Genomic DNA, 12,851 nt, shown 5'->3' with positions numbered 1-12,851 from the left:
TTTAAGATCGACAAAGCTTCGCCGGTCCCCGGTCGATGTGAGCCAGTATCGAGATTTTATATATGCTCGATAACCGAGGGTCATCTTAAACAGTTAAGGAAAGATTGCAACTGGGAGGACATAGAAGTGATAATCCCGGATCCCGAAGAAAATATTACTACTCACGTGAAAGCGTTTCTAAGTGTGTACACTTACCCTTTCATGTTGGTCCCCCTCGACCCTGTTGTCATCGATTTTTGCCGCCAGTACCAAGTAACCTTTGGCCAAATCCATCCTTCTTTTTGGCGGATCGTTATTTTGATCCGCTTCTTCGTGAACAAAGTCGAGGGGATGCCTTTCACCCTCGACCACCTCATTAGGTTGTACAGTCCCCGCCTCTATCAAGGTGGGTTAATAAAACTCCAGCGTTGGGCTACCAAAGTGATGTTCTCGAGCATAGACGAGGACAAGTATTGGGCCTGGATGGGCAGGTTCATTCGAGTGAAGACTTCGGACTTAATCCCGACCGAGAAGATGCCATTTCCCGAAGAATGGAACATAAAGCGTAAGTATAATTTCTACTGTTGGCCCCTATTGTTTTGTTACTTTGTTTCTTTCTCACCGATATCATTTTCTGTGATATAGCGGTTGCGTGGATGCCCGGTGCTATTCCTAAGGACCTCCGTGCCGATTTGACCAAGGCTCACCAAGATCAGACCGATCTGACCGGGCACATAATGAAAATCTTAAAAACTCATGGGCTCGATTCATGATCGGAGGCTAATATTTCGATCTCACAGCTACAGCAGAAGCTTGATATAATAAAGGCGGAGAGCTTGGGATGGAAAGAAGGTATGGATCGCCTTGCTATAGAGAAAGAGGTTGTTCGAGCCCAATTATCATCGGCCGAAGGTCAACTTCAAGGCATGAAGGAGAGGAGCTCGGTTCAAGCAAGAAAAATAGAGGAGCTTGAAGCTCGGTTGACTTCCGAACTTGCCAAGGCCAAATATGAAGCTAAAAAAGCAAAAGCCGAGGCGGATGCATTCGTGGTTGTCTATCGGGCCTATGCCAAAGCCGCTCAAGTACAAGCGAGAAAGACAGTTGAGACCGCTCAAACTCGAGCATACTAGGTTGCTGAACTCGCCAAATGCCAATCGCGGAGGGATACCCTCGAGGAAATCCATGCTCGAAGTTTCGATCTCGCCAAAGAGATAAAAAGGGCTAAAGAACTTGAAGTCGAAGTTGGAGCCCTGGCTTTCGATGATGATGATGATGAGAGTAAGAGCGGATCTGAGAGGGGGGAGGAGCTCGATGGAGAAGAGGTTGCTCCCGGAGATAATCAGGAATCTTAGGGTTTTTTGTTTTTGATTTTTTTCGTGTAGGGTCCTGATCGGACCTTGTAAATACCCATATATATGAAGATCTTTTCCTTTCCCGATTTGTCTTTGTTTCATATTCTGCCTTGTAAAAACTTCATTTCAGTCATGCCATATAAAAACTATGTTTTATTCATGTCTTATGAAAGTTTTCATAAGTTCTAGGCTTTAGGCAATTTGATCGAAGCCGGATCTTGAAGTCTTTATATCCGAGTGAGTTATTGTTTTAAGGCAATTTGTTCGTAGGCTCTTAGGCTTAGTAGTTGAGTGAGTGATTGCTCGAACTTGAAGTAACGTAGCTCGTAGGCTTTTAATAGTCGAGTGAGTGATTGCTCGAACTCAAAATAAGATTAGCCCTTAGGCTTGGTAGTCGAGTGAGTAATTGCTCGAACTCGAAATGTCATTACCCTTAGCCTTAATGGTCGAGTGAGTGCTTGCTCGAACTCGAAGTAATGTAGCCCATAGGCTTTTAGGCTTACTAGTTGAGTGAGTGATTGCTCGAACTTGAAGTAACGTAGCCCATAGGCTTTTAATAGTCGAGTGAGTGATTGCTCAAAATAAGATTAGCCATTAGGCTTAGTAATCGAGTGAGTGATTGTTCGAACTCAAAATGACATAGCCCTTAGCCTTAATGGTCGAGTAAGTGCTTGCTCGAACTCGAAGTAATGTAGCTCGTAGGCTTAGTGGTCGAGTGAGTCATTGCTGAACTCGAAATGACATAGCCCTTAGGCTTAATGGTCGAGTGAGTGCTTGCTTGAACTCGAAGTAATGTAGCCCGTAGGCTTAGTGGTCGAGTGACTGATTGCTCGAATTCGAAGTAATGTAGCATGTAGGCTTAGAGGTCGAGTGAGTGATTGCTCGAACTCGAAATGACATAGCCTTTAGGCTTAATGGTCGAGAGAGTGCTTGCTTGAACTCGAAGTGATGTAGCCCGTAGGCTTAGTGGTCGAGTGAGTGATTACTCGAACTCGAAATGATATAGCACTTAGGCTTAATGGTCAAGTGAGTGCTTGCTCGAACTCGAAGTAATGTAGCCCGTAGGCTTAGTGGTCGAGTGAGTGATTGCTCTAACTCGAAATAAGAGTAGACCGTAGGCTTAGTAGTCGAGTGAGTGATTTCTCGAACTTGAAATGATATAGCCCTTATCCTTAATGGTCGGGTGAGTGCTTGCTCGAACTCGAAGTAATTTAGCCCGTAGGCTTAGTGGTCATGTGAGTGATTGCTCGAACTCGAAATGACATAGCCCTTAGGCTTAATGGTCGAGTGATTTCTTGCTTGAACTCGAAGTAATGTAGCCCATAGGCTTAGTAGCCGAGTGAGTGATTGTTCGAACTCGAAATCACATAGCACTTAGGCTTAATGGTCAAGTGAGTGCTTGCTCGAACTCGAAGTAATGTAGCCCGTAGGCTTAGTGGTCGAGTGAGTGATTGCTCAAACTCGAAATAAGAGTAGCCCGTAGGCTTAGTAGTCGAGTGAGTGATTGCTCGAACTCGAAGTGATATAACCCGTAGGCTTAATCGTCGAGTGAGTGATTGCTCAAACTCGAAATAAGAGTAGCCCGTAGGCTTAGTAGTCGAGTGAATGATTGCTTGAACTCGAAATAACATAGCTCGTAGGCTTTTAATAGTCGAGTGAGTGATTGCTCGAACACGAAATAAGATTAGCCCTTAGGCTTAGTAGTCGAGTGAGTGATTGCTCGAACACGAAATAAGATTAGCCCTTAGGCTTAGTAGTCGAGTGAGTGATTGCTCGAACTCGAAATGACATAGCCCCTATCCTTAATGGTCGAGTGAGTGCTTGCTCGAACTCGAAGTAATTTAGCCCGTAGGCTTAGTGGTCGAGTGAATGATTGCTTGAACTCGAAATGACATAGCCCTTAGGCTTAATGGTCGAGTGAGTTCTTGCTTGAACTCGAAGTAATGTATCCCGTCGGCTTAGTGGTCAAGTGAGTGATTGCTCGAACTCGAAGCAATGTAGCCTATAGGCTTAGCGGTCGAGTGAGTGATTGCTCGAACACGAAATAAGAATAGCCCTTAGGCTTAGTAGTCAAGTGAGTGATTGCTCGAACTCGAAATGACATAGCCCTTATCCTTAATGGTCGAGTGAGTGCTTGCTCGAACTCGAAGTAATTTAGCCCGTAGGCTTAGTGGCCGAGTGAGTGATTGCTTGAACTCGAAATGACATAACACTTAGGCTTAATGGTCAAGTGAGTGCTTGCTCGAACTCAAAGTAATGTAGCTCGTAGGCTTAGTGGTCGAGTGAGTGATTGCTCGAACTCGAAGTAATGTAGCCCGTAGGCTTAGTGGTTGAGTGAGTGATTGCTCGAACTCGAAATAAGAGTAGCCCGTAGGCTTAGTAGTCGAGTGAGTGATTGCTCGAACTCGAAGTGATGTAACCCGTAGGCTTAATGGTCGAGTGAGTGATTGCTCAAACTCAAAATAAGAGTACCCCGTAGGCTTAGTAGTCGATTGAGTGATTGCTTGAACTCGAAATAACATAGCCTGTAGGCTTTTAATAGTCGAGTGAGTGATTGCTCGAACACGAAATAAGATTAGCCCTTAGGCTTAGTAGTCGAGTGAGTGATTGCTCGAACTCGAAATGACATAGCCCTTATCCTTAATGGTCGAGTGAGTGCTTGCTCGAACTCGAAGTAATTTAGCCCGTAGGCTTAGTGGTCGTGTGAGTGATTGCTCGAACTCGAAATGACATAGCCCTTAGGCTTAATGGTCGAGTGAGTTCTTGCTTGAACTCGAAGTAATGTAGCCCGTCGGCTTAGTGGTCGAGTGAGTGATTGCTCGAACTCGAAGCAATGTAGCTCGTAGGCTTAGCGGTCGAGTGAGTGATTGCTCGAACTCGAAGCAATGTAGCCCGTAGGCTTAGCGGTCAAGTGAGTGATTGCTCGAACTCGAAATGACTTAGCCCTTAGGCTTAATGGTCGAGTAAGTGCTTGCTCGAACTCGAAGTGATGTAGCCCATAGGCTTAGTGGGACTTAATCTCGTTGATTTTTCGGTTGGCGGTTCCCGATTTTTTGATGGATTCTAAGATATGAGATATCGGTAAAAAATTCTCTTTATGTCATTATACATGTGTTTATGTTCTGTACCAGGGATCGAGCAAACTACATGAGCATGATTTGTTTTGACCATTTGGCTCTTACAATTTTTCCTATCAAAAACCTATTTGTCATGAAGTAAATTTCTTGCTTCGAACTTGATATATTCGAGGGTAATGCCCCCCAGTTCGAACCATGTTTTCCTTTATTTGAATTTCGGTTGTTGAGGGTAACTTTTCTTAGCACTAAGTCCTCGGTTTTAAAATATCGAAGATTGGTTCTTTGATTATAATACCTTTCTATCCGTTGTTTTTGGGCGGCTAATTGGACGAGAGCTGCTTCTCGTTTTTTGTCCAATAATTCTAGGCTCGTGTTCATCATCTCTTTATTCGGCTCATTTGTTGCATATCGAAACCTAATGCTAGGTTCCCCGACCTCAACCGGGATAAGAGCTTCGGTGTCATAAACCAACGAGAATGGTGTCGCCCCTGTGCTCGATTTTGATGTTATTCGGTATGCCCACAGGACCTCGGGTAGTATCTCTCTCCATTTACCTTTAGCGTCGGTTAATTTTTTCTTAAGATTTTGGATAATGGTTTTATTTGTTGATTCGGCCTGTCCATTTTCGCTGGGATGATAAGGTGTTGATAGGATCCTTTTGATATTGTGGTCTTCGAGAAATTTAGTTACCTTGCTTTCGATGAATTGCTTTCCATTATCACATACAATCTCGGATGGCATCCCGAACTGACATATGATGCGGTCTCAAATGAAGTCTATCGCCTAATTTTCCCTAACTTTCACGAAAGCCTGTGCTTCAACCTATTTAGAGAAATAATCAGTCATAAACAAAATAAACCGAGCCTTACCTGGGGCCGACGATGTCCATTCCCCATTTCATGAAAGGCCAAGGATATAGGATCGAGTGGAGAAGTTCCCCGGGTTGATGAATCATGGGTGCGTGTCTTTGACATTTGTCATATTTTCGAACGAACTCTCTTGCATCTTTGCCCATATCGGTCCAATAATATCCTGCTCTGATTATTTTGTGGACTAATGATTCGACACCGGAATGATTCCCACAAGTGCCCTCGTGAATTTCACGTAGGATGTAGTCACTATCTCCCGGTCCCAAACACATTGCCAGTGGACCATCGAGCGTCCTTCTAAACAGTGTTCCATCGTTGGATAAAGTGAATCGTGCAGCTTTTATGCGTAAAGGTATCGATTCCTTAGGATCCGATGGAAGTTTCCCGTTCTTGAAGTATTCTATATATTTGTTTCTCCAATTCAGGGTTAGACTTGTGAATTTTATCTCGGCATGACCTTCTTTGATTACCGATTTCATGAGTTGTACGACAGTCCCCGAGTTGAGTTCGTCATCCTCGACCGATGACCTTAAGTTTGCAAGAGCGTCGGCCTCACTGTTTTGCTCTCGAAGTACATGTTGCAAAGTCCATTTCTTGAATCGATGTAGAGTCATTTGAAATTTATCCAAGTACCTTTGCATCTGATCTTCCCGGACTTCAAAAGTCCCGTTGACTTGATTTACCACGAGGAGGGAATCACATTTAGCCTCCATAACCTCGGCTCTCAAACTTTTAGCTAGTTCGAGACCTGCAATTACGGCCTCATACTCGGCCTCATTGTTAGTCAATTTTATAGTTTTAATAGATTGTCTAACTATATTACCTGCGGGCGACTTTAGTACGATGCCCAGTCCGGACCCCTTTGCGTTCGAGGCATCGTCCATAAAGAGGGTCCAGATTCCCGAAGAGGTACTCGATTTTATCAGTAATTCCTTTTCGATCTCGGGTACAAAGACTGGCGTAAAGTCAGCCACGAAGTCCGCTAAGATTTGAGATTTTATAGCGGTTTGAGGTCGATACTCGATGTCGTACCCGCCGATCTCTATGGCCCATTTGGCCAATAGACCTGAAAGCTCAGGTTTGTGTAAAATATTTCGTAGAGGATAAGTTGTCACAACATGTATTGGATGGCACTGGAAATATGGTTTTAATTTTCTAGAGGCACTTATTAAAGCAAGTAATTTTTTTAAGTGTGGATATCTAGTTTCGGTTCTTCTCGAATAGGAAAATAAGGAATTGCGTACCTCGTTCTTCTTGAATTAGGACTCCACTTACCGCTATCTCCGAGACAGCTAAATACAAGTAAAGTTGTTCATCTACCTTCGGGGTATGAAGCAACGGGGGGCTCGATAGATACCGTTTTAGCTCTTCCAAAGCATGTTGACATTCCGGAGTCCATGCAAAATTGCTTTTCTTTTTAAGCAGAGAGAAAAATCGGTGGCTCATATCCGAAGATCTCGAAATGAATCATCCCAGAGAGGCTATTCGTCCCTTTAGCCTTTGCACGGCCTTTACATTATCTACTACTGTGATGTCATCGATCGCTTTGATTTTATCGGGGTTGATATTGATTCCTCGATTGGACACCATGAAACCGAGAAACTTGCCTGAGCCAACCCCGAAAGCACATTTTTCGGGATTGAGCTTCATATTGTACTCTCTTAGTATGTCGAAAGTTTCCTGCAAATGCTTTAAATGATCCTCTGCTCGCAGGGATTTAACTAACATGTCATCAATATAAACTTCCATTGATTTTCCTATATGCTTTTCGAAATTCTGTTTACTAGGCGTTGATAAGTTGCACCAGCATTTTTTAGGCCAAATGGCATTACATTATAACAGTAGATCCCATACTTAGTGATAAATGAGGTCTTTTCCTGATCCTCCGGGTTCATCTGTATTTGGTTGTACCCGGAATAGGCATCGAGAAAACTGAGGGTCTCATGGTCGGCCGTGGCATCGATCATACGATCGATATTAAGCAAGGGAAAAGAGCCCTTAGGGCACGCTTTATTCAGGTCCTTATAATCTATACATATTCTAAGTTTGTTCCCATTTTTAGGGACTACCACCACATTTGCTAGCCATTCGGGGTACTTTACTTCCCGAATGGACCATATTTTAAGAAGGTTGGTTACCTCATCTTTGATGAAGGCGCGTTTGACCTCGGAATGGGGCCTTCTTTTTTGTTTTATCGGGTGGAATTTTGGGTCCAAGCTTGGCTTATGAGTGGTGATTCCCAATGGGATCCCTGTCATGTCAAGATGGGACCAAACGAAACAGTCTATGTTAGCTATAAAAAATTGAATAAGCTTTCTCCTGAGCTCGGGATCTAACCCCGTGCCCAGGCATACCTTTCGTTCGGGAAGATATTCGATTAGTATGACTTGATCCAGTTCTTCGATTATTGATTGGGTGGCGTCGGAGGCATCGGGTACCACAGAATATCGAGGGATCCTATGCTCGTCATCTTCGTCAGTCTTCTGATCCTCTAATTGGGTCGAAGCTGACGTTTGTGATTGCTATTTGGTATTCCATTCCTTCTTCGAATCCAATCATTTTGCTAATGATAATGATGATATCGGAGTCACTTCATCGACGACAAATATTTCTTTCGCGACCAGTTGCTCCCCGTAGACCGTTTTGATTCCCTCCGATGTTTGGGAACTTCAAAACCTGGTGGAGGGTTGAGGGTATAACCCTCATATTGTGTATCCACGGCCTTCCGAAAAGGGCGTTGTACCTCATATCACCTTCGATTACGTGGAACTTCGTTTCTTGGACGGCTCCGGCCACATTAACTAGAAGTATTATTTCGCTTTTAGTAGTTTCACATGCAATATTGAATCCGTTTAGTACCATGGTTGCGGGCACGACCTGGTCCTGTAGACCGAGTTGCTGTACGACCCTCGATCGAATGATGTTGGTCGAACTACCTGGATCAATTAACACATATTTAACTTGAGTTTTATTCATAAGTACGGATATTACCAGTGCATCGTTATGTGGTTGCATGATTCCTTCCTCGTCTTCGTTATTAAAGGACAAGTTATCTTCAGGGGTGTAATCCTAAGTTCAGGACCGCTTTTCTCTTACAATCGACATCTTAGTGCGTTTAAGCACCGTCCCCTGGGGTATCAATTCCACCCATGATCGTGTGGATGATGTGTTGCGGCTCTTCTTGTTCGTTTTGTCTATTGAAATCCCTAATTTTGAAATGATTTTTGGCCCGGTCACTTAAACATTCTCGAAGGTGCCCTTTATTAAATAACTGGACTACCTCCTCTCTTAGTTGCCTGCAATCCTCCATTCTGTGGCCATGAGTGCCATGATATTCGCACATTTGATTGGGATTCCTCTGGGCATGGTCGGTTTGCATAAGTCGAGGCCATTTAGTATCTTTGATGAGTCTGATAGACGTTACGATAGTGGATGCATCGTGAAGTTATACTCCGACAACCGAGGTGCTTCTTTTGGTCTGGTATGCCTGTCGAACCTATTCCTGTTCATCAGCCCCTAAGATCCTTGGCCTCGATCGTTTCTCTTTTCACCTTGCATGGGGTTGTGTGAAGGTTCGCTACCCCTACGATCTCCGTTATACAGACGATATCGATCCTTGTTTGCCCTTGGTTCTCGGTCGATATCCCTTTTAATATCGGACCCAGAACCCAACTGGTCGTCTTCGACTCTTATTTTGGATTGATACCGATTATGCACATCGGCCCAAGTAATAGCTGGGTACTCGATCAAGTTATGCTTCAGCTATCGTGAAGCCATCGAGCTTCGTTCGTTTAGACCATGAGTGAAAGCTTGAACAGTCCAATCATCTGTGACTGGTGGTAGATCCATTCGTTCCATTTGGAAATGAGATACGAATTCTCTTAGCATCTCGTTATCCTTTTGTCTTACCTTGAATAGGTCTGACTTCCTGGTCTCGACCTTTATGGCCCCAGCATGTTCTTTTACGAAAAAATCTGCAAGTATATCGAAAGAATCGATAGAGTTAGACGGTAAATTATGATACCATATCATTGCTCCCTTTGACAGGGTTTCACCGAATTTTTTCAATAATACAGATTCGATCTCATCGTCCTCTAGATCGTTCCCTTTGATGGCACATGTGTAACAAGTTGTTTTCAATAATACAGATTCAGTCGTTCTGTTATATTTAGGAATCTCGGGCATGCGAAACTCCTTTGGGATTGGTTTAGGAGCCGTGCTCGGGGAGAAAGGCTTTTGTATGATTTTTTTGGAATCTAAGCCCTTCAATATCGGTGGTGCTCCCGGGATCTGATCAACCCTAGAATTATACGTTTCCACTTTTTTGTCATTTGCCTAGATCCTCCTTCCTCCTGACTCTATTCGTTGTTGTCAGTTCTTCGAGCATCTTAACAATTTCGGGATTAGTCCCCGATTCTTGCTCATTTGACCTTACTATAGTTGGCCCTGTTTTGTGGGTGACTTCTTGGGGTGGACTGGGCTCGAGTCTGGTCGGTGCCTAGATTTGGCTCTGCAACTGGGCTATTGCTACTTGTTGAGCTTGCAACATCTCGAAGATCATACGCAAATTAATTATGTTTTCCTCAGCATTTTGGGTATTTTGAGCTGCAGACCGAGTTCCATCATGAATGCTATTTTCAGGGTCAGAACGTTGATTCGCCTAGATGACCGTATGTGAATTGACGTCTATTGGCTCTTCGACCTGAGTTCTAACAGGATCGACGAGTGGCCTTCCACCCTCGGGGGTTAAGTTGTTGTTCTCATCTTGAAGGCCAACTTCGTTGTCGAGTTGCCCGCTCTAATCTGGGACAGGACTATTGCACTTGCATAGCCCGCATTCGACAAGCCCCGGTGCATTGCTCTTGGTGGAGGTTGTCGGCCTCGCCTGTTTACTTGAGGCTCGGGATGAACTTCATCCACTTGATCGCCATCTACCTCATCCCCCAATGGTAAATTTCTGAGGGGCTCGTTGTTAAGGGTCATTTTGTACCTGAAAGCAATTCACAAACAAAATTAGTGACTCGGAAAGAAAGAAAGACAAAACATACAAATAACTAGATATATAGATAAATCCATTTAATTCCCCGGCAACGGCGCCAAAAATTGATCTGTGCCAAACCTACACCACAATTGAGTAGCAAGGCAGTCGATGCAATAATAAACCCAACAAAAGTCGGGATCGAATCCATAGGGAGTTAGAATATGGGATTAGGTGTATATCTAAGTTAAATGCAAGTTTTGGATTTAATTACACTTCCACAAACTTGATTGGTGTTTCTATTTCTAACTTTACTCTAAAGATTGCAATAATTGAAACTAACGATAATATTTTTGTTGTTGTTTTTCAAATGTTTAAAGAGACTATGGTAGTGACTTCTGCCTAGGTGGATATTTAACGGGTAGCAAAATTCAGGGAAAGCTTGATTAGTTGGGATTATGATATAGCTATCACACCCGGGTACTCACTCTATACCTATCGGTAATTTGAGTGATTTTACCCTATTTGACTTTCTCAAGTCTAAATGGGTATTCTTGCAAATCAAGTGATATTAATTCAAGTTGGATATTACTATCTCTAGGTTTAACCCTTTAATTGGGGCTATCAATTTCTTGGGTTCACCCCAATTCCTTGTTAGCCTAGTTTTCCTAGACATAGTCCCTCTTTCTCAAGTAGAGACTAAGTCGTAAAGGCATAAATTAATGTTTGCAACCATTAATTCTTGAGTTCTAGCAAGAACTAGGCTAAATATCACTAACACATCCACATTCAAGCCCTAAAATCAAACACCCATTAAATACCCACACTAGGGTTGGGTCACAACCCTATCTATGGTTTTAGCTACTCATGGAAATAACATAAAATAAAAATGAAAAGAAGATAAAATTCATAATACTAGATTAAAAGATAAAAATCTAATGTTATAAGGTGAATCTAATACAAAATTTCCCCAAAGGGGAGTTTCAGCCGTCTCACATGCTTAGCAAATACCCTACATAACCTAAAAATGATAAAAAGTTCTATTTATATTAAGCTAAAATTTTCGGACAAAAATACAACTATGGAGATTATGCGGGCGCGTAATTTTGACCGCGGCCGCACTCTTGCTTTAGCGGCCGCGTAATTCTGATCGCGGTCCGCGTTCTTCACTTTTGGATCTGGGTTGAGCATGGTTTCGCGGACCACGTAATTTCCATCGCAGTCGCGTAAGAGACTTTCACGGCCGCATAATCTTGACGCGGACCGCACTTCTTATTTTTTTCTTAAAATGTAAGCTCTCTGAACCTAAGCAATCGCGGTCCACGTAATTCCAATCGCGGCCGCGCAGGTACTTTCGCGGCCGCACCTTTCTGACGCGGTCCGCGTTTATGTTTTAGCCCAAAAATCCATCTCTCTAAATCTTTCTTTAGCGGACCTCGAAATAGTGCTCGCGACCGCATTGTAACTTTCTACGCGGTAAAAATCCATCGTGCTCGTGACCGCATTGTAAAAATCCTTCTACGCGAACGCGAGTCCCCTCTCGCGATCGCGATGCACAGACCCAACAGACCTTCGCGAACATGTGGCCTTATTCGCGAGCGCGAAGAATGAAATCCTCCTGCCCCTGAGCAACTCTACGCGAACGCAATCTATTCATCGGGAACACGATGAAGGCTGCACCAAACACCAGATCAGTGGTTCCAAAAGGCCAAAACTAAATCTGAATCTCACCCGAGGCCCCAGGTCCCGATCCACACATACCAACACATCCTAAAACATCATACAAACTTAGTCGAAACCTCAAATCATATCAAACAACATCGAAAATATGAATCGCACCCCAATTCAGCCCTAATGAACTATTGAACTTCCAACTTCTAAAACCAATACTGAAACACACCAAACCAACTCCGACTGACCTTAAATTTTGCACACAAGTCATAAATGACACAACGAACCTATTTCAACTTTCGGGACTAAAATCCGAGCCTGGTATCAACAAAGTCAACTCTCGTTCAAACTTTTCAACTTTCCAAACCTTCAACTTTCGCCAATTCAAGCCAAAACGACATACTGACCTCCAAATCAATATCCGGGCATACTCCTAAATCCAAAATCACCATGCGAAGCTATCGGAACCATCAAAACTCCATTCCGGAGTCGTTTACATATAAGTCAGCATCCGGTCAACTCTTTCAACTTAAGCTTCCAACTTTGGGACTAAGTGTCCCAATTTTTTTCCGAAACATCCCCGAAACCGAACCAACCACCCCGACAGTCACATAACAACAAATGAATATGGAATAAGCAATAAATGGGAGAATCAGACTACAATACTCAAAACAACCGGCCGGGTCATTACAAAAGTCGTACAAAAATAAAAGATGAATGGATTAGTGAAATTCCATTGGTGGTATTTCAAAAGGATAAAAGAAAATGAAAACATTGAACCGGAATCAGACCGGAGAAACAATTGACAAAACCCGACCGGTTAACGAGCAAAACCCCCACCTAAAACCGTACTACTATTGCTGCTGAAAAGTTACACCTACCCACCCCCATACCCCTAAAACTCATCCACCCACCCACCCCACTT

This window comes from Nicotiana tomentosiformis, chromosome 10 (genome assembly GCF_000390325.3).
Source record: "Nicotiana tomentosiformis chromosome 10, ASM39032v3, whole genome shotgun sequence".
Taxonomy (NCBI): domain Eukaryota; kingdom Viridiplantae; phylum Streptophyta; class Magnoliopsida; order Solanales; family Solanaceae; genus Nicotiana; species Nicotiana tomentosiformis.
Note: the sequence above shows the minus strand (reverse complement) of the source record.